We start from the raw sequence: 7,421 nt of genomic DNA, 5'->3' as shown, positions 1-7,421 counted from the left end.
CTAAGGTCCAATATTTGTTGGACCAAGATTGCCGGCCTGGTTGGCCTGCGCGCGTAGGAGGTCGTCGTGCGCGAAGATGTTGCAGAACTGGAAGACGGAGCCACTCTTCCTGGAGCCATTGACGAGTCCCTGGCCCGTGACGAAGTTCTTCTGGCCCGGGAGCGGGGCGCGGGCCAGGAGGTGACAGTTCTCGAAGACAACGGCAGCGTCACTGAAGACGAAGTCAACAGTGCCGACGATGTGGCAGTCGCGGTAGAACTGACGGAGCGAGTGCGCGTACATCGTGTCATGGTGGCCCTCGAAAGCGCAGCGGTAGAAGACGGAAATGTCTGAGTCGAATCATACTATTTATTTCCAAAAATCCAAAAAATTGTTCTTTTTAAACAGGTCGCATTTTTAAGTTATTCCGTTATGAAATTTTACACACATGGAGATCACATCCTTGTGTACTTGTACAAATTTTTCCCTTTTTTTGAAACGAAAAAGTATGAATTTTGAATTTGAAAAAAGGCCTCCAGGGGTGCTCCACAATGTCGTTCTCCTCACATGTCTACTTTTTCAAATTTAAGAGACCAAAAACATTTTTTTCTCTTCTTTCATCTATAGTACTCCCTCTGTCCCATAATGTGAGACACTTTTTGAATAAATGTATAGGTGTGTCTAGGTCTTAGTCGACTCAGACTTAACCAAGTCTTAGTCGAGTGATTTAGTGTGTAAGAAGAAAAAGAAAACTGAAAAGAGAAATTTTATACGAATCTTCGTACAAGATCGAAGGCATATAGCATCAACTAAGACATAACGAAGTCTAAGTCAGACTGAGATCAGCAAAACTGTAAATGTATTGTCTTTTCCCCTCGTCCTAAGAGCATGGTTAATAATACAGCCAACGGTTGGCTATAAGGAATTGCCATGGCATTTAGAGCTAACCACATAGCCGGCATGTACAATAGTAAATTTTAGATATGTACTACTTTATTAAAAGTTGACCCATCTTACAACTTCACAAAGTGTCTTGGGTCTCGTGTTGTAGCCGGCTACTAACCAAGAGCTCGCTTCTCTTTTCCCTCCTCTTCTCACCCCTCTAACTAAGCAAAAATATAATATTTTAAGCTTATGTCATCTTACTGTACTTGCTATAGACTCCGTGTAGAGTCCCCTTCCTTCGTCGGTGGCTCTCCCATTGCGAGCGAGCATCCCCTGTCCTGTACATAGTCCCGAGGCGCCTCGCCGTACCTATACCACTCGTTGCCGGCGGGAGTCTGCAGGTTGTCTGGCAGCGCCGTAAATCTCGCCGGAGACCTCGTGGATTTGGCGCTGCCTCGTTGCAATCGTTAAATGCCTAAAGAGATTCATGGTGAAATACTTGTCTTCGTGCTCCTTTTCTTGGGGCTCTCCGTGATCCAACCTTTTCTCTTGCTTAAACAATTGATTTCTTGTGATCCAACCTTTTCTCTTGCACATTCCTAGTGTGATTGTCTTTGCTCGTGGTGACGCGCCGGCTCTCCATGCAAGGAGTAGAAACAACCTTGCCCGGTTGCGACCTCCAAGGGCCAAGGAGGAGGAGGAGTGGCCGCTCTTGGAAGGCGTGGAGCAGGGGGCAGTGCAAGGGGGAGTGGAGCAGGGCAGCGGATGAAGATCATCAATATCTCCTTGTCACTTGACAACTCCAAGATGCTAGCGCCCATAGGCTGTAAGACACGGTTATGGCAAGCGAGCTGCACCGCAAACCCCGGTACATGCTGAAGCGAAAGCAAAGAATCGAGGAATTCCCTATTCTTAGCGCGCTGCGGCAAGATGTCGCTATTTCGCACAGGCGATCTAGCGATCGCTCAGATTGGCTGGGCCCGTTTAAGCGTTTTCGGCATTCCCTGTTTTGGGAACCTTCTAGAGGTTCCCAGTCGGTTTTTTACGATTTTGGGAAACTTCTAGAAGGTTCCCGAACCAGATTTTTTGTTGTTCTCTTTCTCTTTCTTTTCTTTTTTCTTTCTTTTTCTTTTTTTTCCTTTTCTCTCCCTTTTCCTTGCTTCTGTCTATTTTCTTTACTTCTTTGGTTTTTTATTTCTTTTTTCCTTTCCTTTTCTTTCTTTTTTTATTTTCTGCTCATTTTCGTTTCTCTTTCTCAAATTTATTTTATTTTTTGAAAAAAGTTCTCATTTTAAAAATTTGCTCATTTTACAAAAAATGTTCATGTGTTCAATTTTTTTTCATTAAGTAAAAAAAAAATCAAAATTTGTTCGCTTTGTTTCGGAAAATGTTCGGTAATTCAAAAATTGTTCACCTTTTTAAATTTTGTTCACAAACCAAAAACTATTTGTTTAAAAAAGGTTATCATTTTTAAGAATTTGTTCACAAATTTAAAAAATGTTCACATGTTTAAATTTTGTTCATACATTCAAAAATGTTTGGGATTTCAAAAAACAAATGTTCATGTTTCCAACATTTGTTCATAAATTCAAAAACGTTTTGTAATATTAACAATACTTCCCATTTTGCAAATTTGTTCGCAAATTCAAAAAATATTTTTATTTTCAAAAGTTGTTCACAGATTCAAAAAAATGTTCATGTCTCCAAATTTGTTCACAAATTCAAAATATGTTCGCATGTTTAATTTTTGTTCACAAATTCAAAATATTTGGGAAATTCAAAAAATTTCATGTTTTCCAAATTTGTTCGCATATTCGAAAAGTGCTACAGTTTTCAAAAAAATTTAGAATTTCTAAAAATGATCACATTTTCGAAAAATGTTCACCTTTCAATTTTCTTATTGTTTTTCCAAAAGTATTTTTGCGTTTATGAAAAGTAGTTCATAATTTAGAAAATATTGCCGTATTCAACTTTTTGTTACTATTTATTTTTAGAGTGATTTTAGTTCCCAAATAATTTTGCGTTTCGTAAAACTTTTCCTTTTATTTATTTTTTTGCGGGTAAAAAAATTACACTTGGAATTTTGAAACAAGTTTTAATCTGCCGCTTATTATAGTTCATATATACCGAACAAAATTGTATGCACTAAACCTCAGTTGCTACAATGGCTATGGGCTCGCTTCCCTGGCGGGAGGACTTGAGTTCGATCCCTCGCGCACAAGTTTTATTTTATGGGTTTTGATGAATTGGTTTTATTTTTCGCCGTTGTCAGCATTTTTTTAAACTCGTGCTACAAATCTTTCAGAATAGCTCGCTTGTCGTGGTGGCTAGCGGATCGCACGCATCTAGAGCAGGTCACGGGTTTGATTCCTATTGGTAGCGCGCTCTTATTTTTGTGATTTTTCATTCGCGAAGGATAACGAATGGGACGGCCCAGGTGATCCGTCTCCTGTGCGAAACTGCGACTCCTTACCGCAATAAGCGGCATATAGGAGGTCCCAAGAATCGATGCAGCGAAATTACCGATCCCAGGAAAGCGTACTTATATGGTCCAGAAGAAGGAAAAGTGAAGCACGTCCGAAGCAGGAGAAAGGCCTAGAAAATTGGCTGGAAGGAAGCTGACCTAGAAAGCAGTACTTCCTCCGTCCGGTGAAAAGTGTACATATAGAAATTTTAGAACAAATTATGAAGTGGAGTAAAAAATGCATTCGAAAGATGCAAGCCACCATCTCTCTCCTCTTTAATTACCCAACCCCCAATGAACTAAGTGAATGTAGACATTAAAAAGACCATGTATAAAACGTTATTGGTCTTGATTATTATGTGATGCGAGAAAAGTATTTTTTCTGTTTTAAAGTGCATTGAGAAGATAGAAGTACATTTTTTATGGACAAAGTCTAAAACCAAACGTACACAGCGACGGAGGGAGTACGTGGCAACTATTGAGGCACAAGATCAAACCCCACGAAACAGTCGTGTAATCAACACGAAAGAGTCAAAGCAGTAGGGGAAGTCAAAGCGGTGGAGTAAATTGTGGCAAACGAAGGGAACAAAACACCCCCATGACACGCGTCATTTCTACAACAACCGTAGAAAAAGGTTTAGAAAACCCAGAAAAAATAGATCGCTTCTGGGCCTAGAGTCTTGTTAGCCTCCATCACACGCATCATTTCTACAGCAACCGTAAGAAAATGGTCAGAAAACCAGAAAAATAGATTGCTTCCGAGCCTAGAGTCTTCTTATATGACGGGTAACTACTACTCGTCGCACCTCGGGTCCCTCTCATGGTAGACAGACTCATCAGCTCATCGATCAAAGACGCGAGCAGTCCAGACATGAACCTGACGCCCATGGCCGGCAGCCACATGTTGCGGTCGATGAGCTGCGCCACGATGAAATTACTGGCCTCGGCCTGGGTCATATTCATGTTGCAGCCCGGCAACCTCAACTTGCCGCCGGCGCCGACGCTAGGGCCCGTGTTTATGTATTCCCCGTAGTAGAGCGTGCCGAGCGTGGTTGGTTCTCGTCCCACTTGAGCCACCAGGGCTGGCACATAGGCCGAGCAAAAGAGGCGACTCCCCCAGGCCCCAAGAGTGAAGGACCCCGATATAAATTAAACTAGTAAACACTATATAATTATACATTACATCTGAAAGATTGTTAAATGCATAAAATAGATTCTTAATTCGAAGGAGCACAAATACACAACACATACTAATAGTTAGTTTATACCATTCAGAGGCAAACCAATCTGAGTAGCGAAGTTGAGTTTAAATATGTTAGTTTTCCTTTATGATGAATGTCTTAGTATCATAATGGAATTTATGACAGCAAGATTTGAATGTTTAAACCAGTGCACAGTTTTCATTTGAGAAACGGGTAGAAAATCTCATTTGCATCAAATCAAGTCAAGTGAATCTAGATGAGCATGTCAGATAGTCAAATCTTGCGCAAAATCAATTAACACGTTTGGTTCTTCGATGATTCTATTACTGAACCCAATTTGTATGTCACATTTGTTATACTCTAAAAGTTTCTATGAATATGGTTGCCTAATATATACTAGAAACCACTGTTAAAATATTTGTTTGTATGTATGATTTAGAAATATCTATCATGTTATTCACTACTATTAAAAGATATATGAACAAACACATATATATGCAAATATATGTCTATACACTATATAGCTATGCAGTGTTAGAAAATTAATTTGAAGCATTTTTTAACATGAGATTTGGTAAATCATAAAGTTTAAATTTTTTAGAACCAATATTTTCATTCATATACATTAAAATTGTGTAATAATCAATATATTATTTGAAAACATTCTTATGTGACTGAATAGTAAAAAATGTATTAACTAAAATTATAATATGGTGTACTTAGTTTACAATATGTATAAAAGTTCAGTACAAAAAATAATTATTTTACATTGCCTCAGGCCGCAAAATGGTTTGGACCGACTCTGTGAGCCACCCCTCGGGCCGCACCACGATACCAATATAGCATTGCATGAACACCACTTGCGAAGTATGCCTTCCACAGCCGGCCCAGGAAGGTTTGCGTGGCGGCGGCTTTGTTGGTCTGGTTGGCCTGCACACGTAGGAGACCGTCGTGCGTGGAGATGTTGCAGAACTGAAAGTCGAACCCGCTGTTCATGGAGCCGTTGACGCGGCCCTGTGACATGACGGTGTTCTTCTAGCCCGGGAGCGGGGCGCGAGCCAGGAGAAGGCAGTTCTGGAAGACCGCGGTGGCACCGAAGACGAAGTCGACGGTTTCGGCGGCACGATAGTCGCGATAGAACTAGTGGAGCGTGTGTGGGTACAACATGTCATGGTGGCCCTCGAAGGTGCAGCGGTAGAAGAGGGAGAGGTCCGAGTCGCTCCGTAGTGTTGGAAATATGCCCTAGAGGCAATAATATTTGTATTATTATATTTTCATATTCATAATTATAGAGTTCATATTCTATGCTATAACTGTTATGATCCTGGAATATGTGATTCAGTGGAAAACTCATATGCACGTGTGGAATGATAAACAGTTAAATAAAAAGGTTCCTAGTCTTGCCTCTGAGACTAACTCAAGTGTTCTTGGTGATCACGTTTTCCGGATCTTAGTATGTCGTTATGTGTAACGATAGTCCTAAAACAATATTAAGATTATGACGTTAGAAGAACGGTCATATTGAATCGGCCCAATGTTGTTTGTTATGAATTGAGTTAATATCGTCTTTATTCAATTGTAATAACACAGAGTGTTAATGTGTGATATTGCTCCTTAGACTATGAGAGTATAGTGGTCATTTCTTACCGCACACTACTAGAAAAAGGCTTACTAGTGGCGCACCAGTTTTGCCTACTAATGGCGCACTACTGGTGCGCCACTAGCACCACGCCACTAGAATATTTTAGTAATGGCGCACCACAGGTGCGCCATTAGTATCTGGTATACTATGGCGCACCACGGGTGCGCCATTAGTATCCCAAAGGTGCGCCATTAGTAACTGGTATACTAGTGGCGCACCAGATGGAAGTGCGCCATTAGTAACATTTTTTTAAAAAAAAATCGTTTTTTCTTAATCTCAGGTCACTATTTCACATATGAGATATCCAACACATATATATACAATAAGCATCCATATAACAATCATATCCAACACACAAGTTTCATCATATATACATACATAGCCAACACATAGTTCCATCGTTACATATTACAAAAGTTTCACATTGTTCATCCAACACCATATTACAAAAGTTTCACATAGTTCAGTTCTCATTGTTCTTCTCCTTCTCCTTCCTCAGCCTGATGCGCCAAGAGCGGCGAGGCGGTGGAGGCAACTGTGGGATGTAATCTTCTACCACAATTGGCGTGGTCATGTCGCCCAGCTGTGGGATCGCCGGCGCCACCACCGGTGCGTGGTCATTGTCAGGCACCACCACCATCGCGAGGCCACCTTCAGGCAGGACGGGCACGACCATCGCTAGGTCATCCTCAGCCACCACCATCTCTTGCCCATGGTCAGCCACCACCATCTCTTGCCCATGGTCAGCCACCACCATCTCTTGCCATTGGTCAGCCACCACCAACGCTAGGTCATCCTCAGCCTGATGCCCATCGTCATCCTGCAGCTCCTCATCCCCACTCTGCTCCTCTTCTCCCCCACTCCAGTCCGGATCATCCTTCTTGCTATCTTTGCTGCTGCCAGAATCGCTGCTGCTTTCGCTAAAGCCAGAATCGCTGCTGCTTTGGCTGTAGCCAGTGTCGCTGCTGCTGCTCCCATTGCCTGTCCAAATGCAACAATGGCCGTTAACAATCGATGTGAGACAAAGCCAAATGTAGAGGAATAAGAAGAGGCAGAACGCACTGGCATCTTCATCGTCAGCGTAGCGCATGCGACACATAGTCGTGTTGAAAACCTTCACGATGAGCATTGTGGCGTCATCGTCGTACCTGAAGAGAAGAAAGTACCCGGTCCGCAGGTCGTAGGCACTGTAGAACTTCTCCCAGCCACGGCACAGGTACATGTGGCCCTCCTCGATCACCAACTCCAC

At 41.9% G+C, this 7,421-nt stretch overlaps 1 pseudogene; it reads right to left on the bottom strand.

Moving 5' to 3' along the window:
* LOC141041261 (pectinesterase/pectinesterase inhibitor PPE8B-like) lies at positions 1-6,746 on the bottom strand (annotated as a pseudogene).
* Positions 6,747-7,421: the final 675 nt, after the last annotated feature.

This window comes from Aegilops tauschii, chromosome 2 (genome assembly GCF_002575655.3).
Source record: "Aegilops tauschii subsp. strangulata cultivar AL8/78 chromosome 2, Aet v6.0, whole genome shotgun sequence".
Classification (NCBI taxonomy): Eukaryota; Viridiplantae; Streptophyta; class Magnoliopsida; order Poales; family Poaceae; genus Aegilops; species Aegilops tauschii.
The sequence above is the reverse complement of the archived record's forward strand: the minus strand, read 5'-3'. Positions and strand labels throughout refer to the sequence as shown.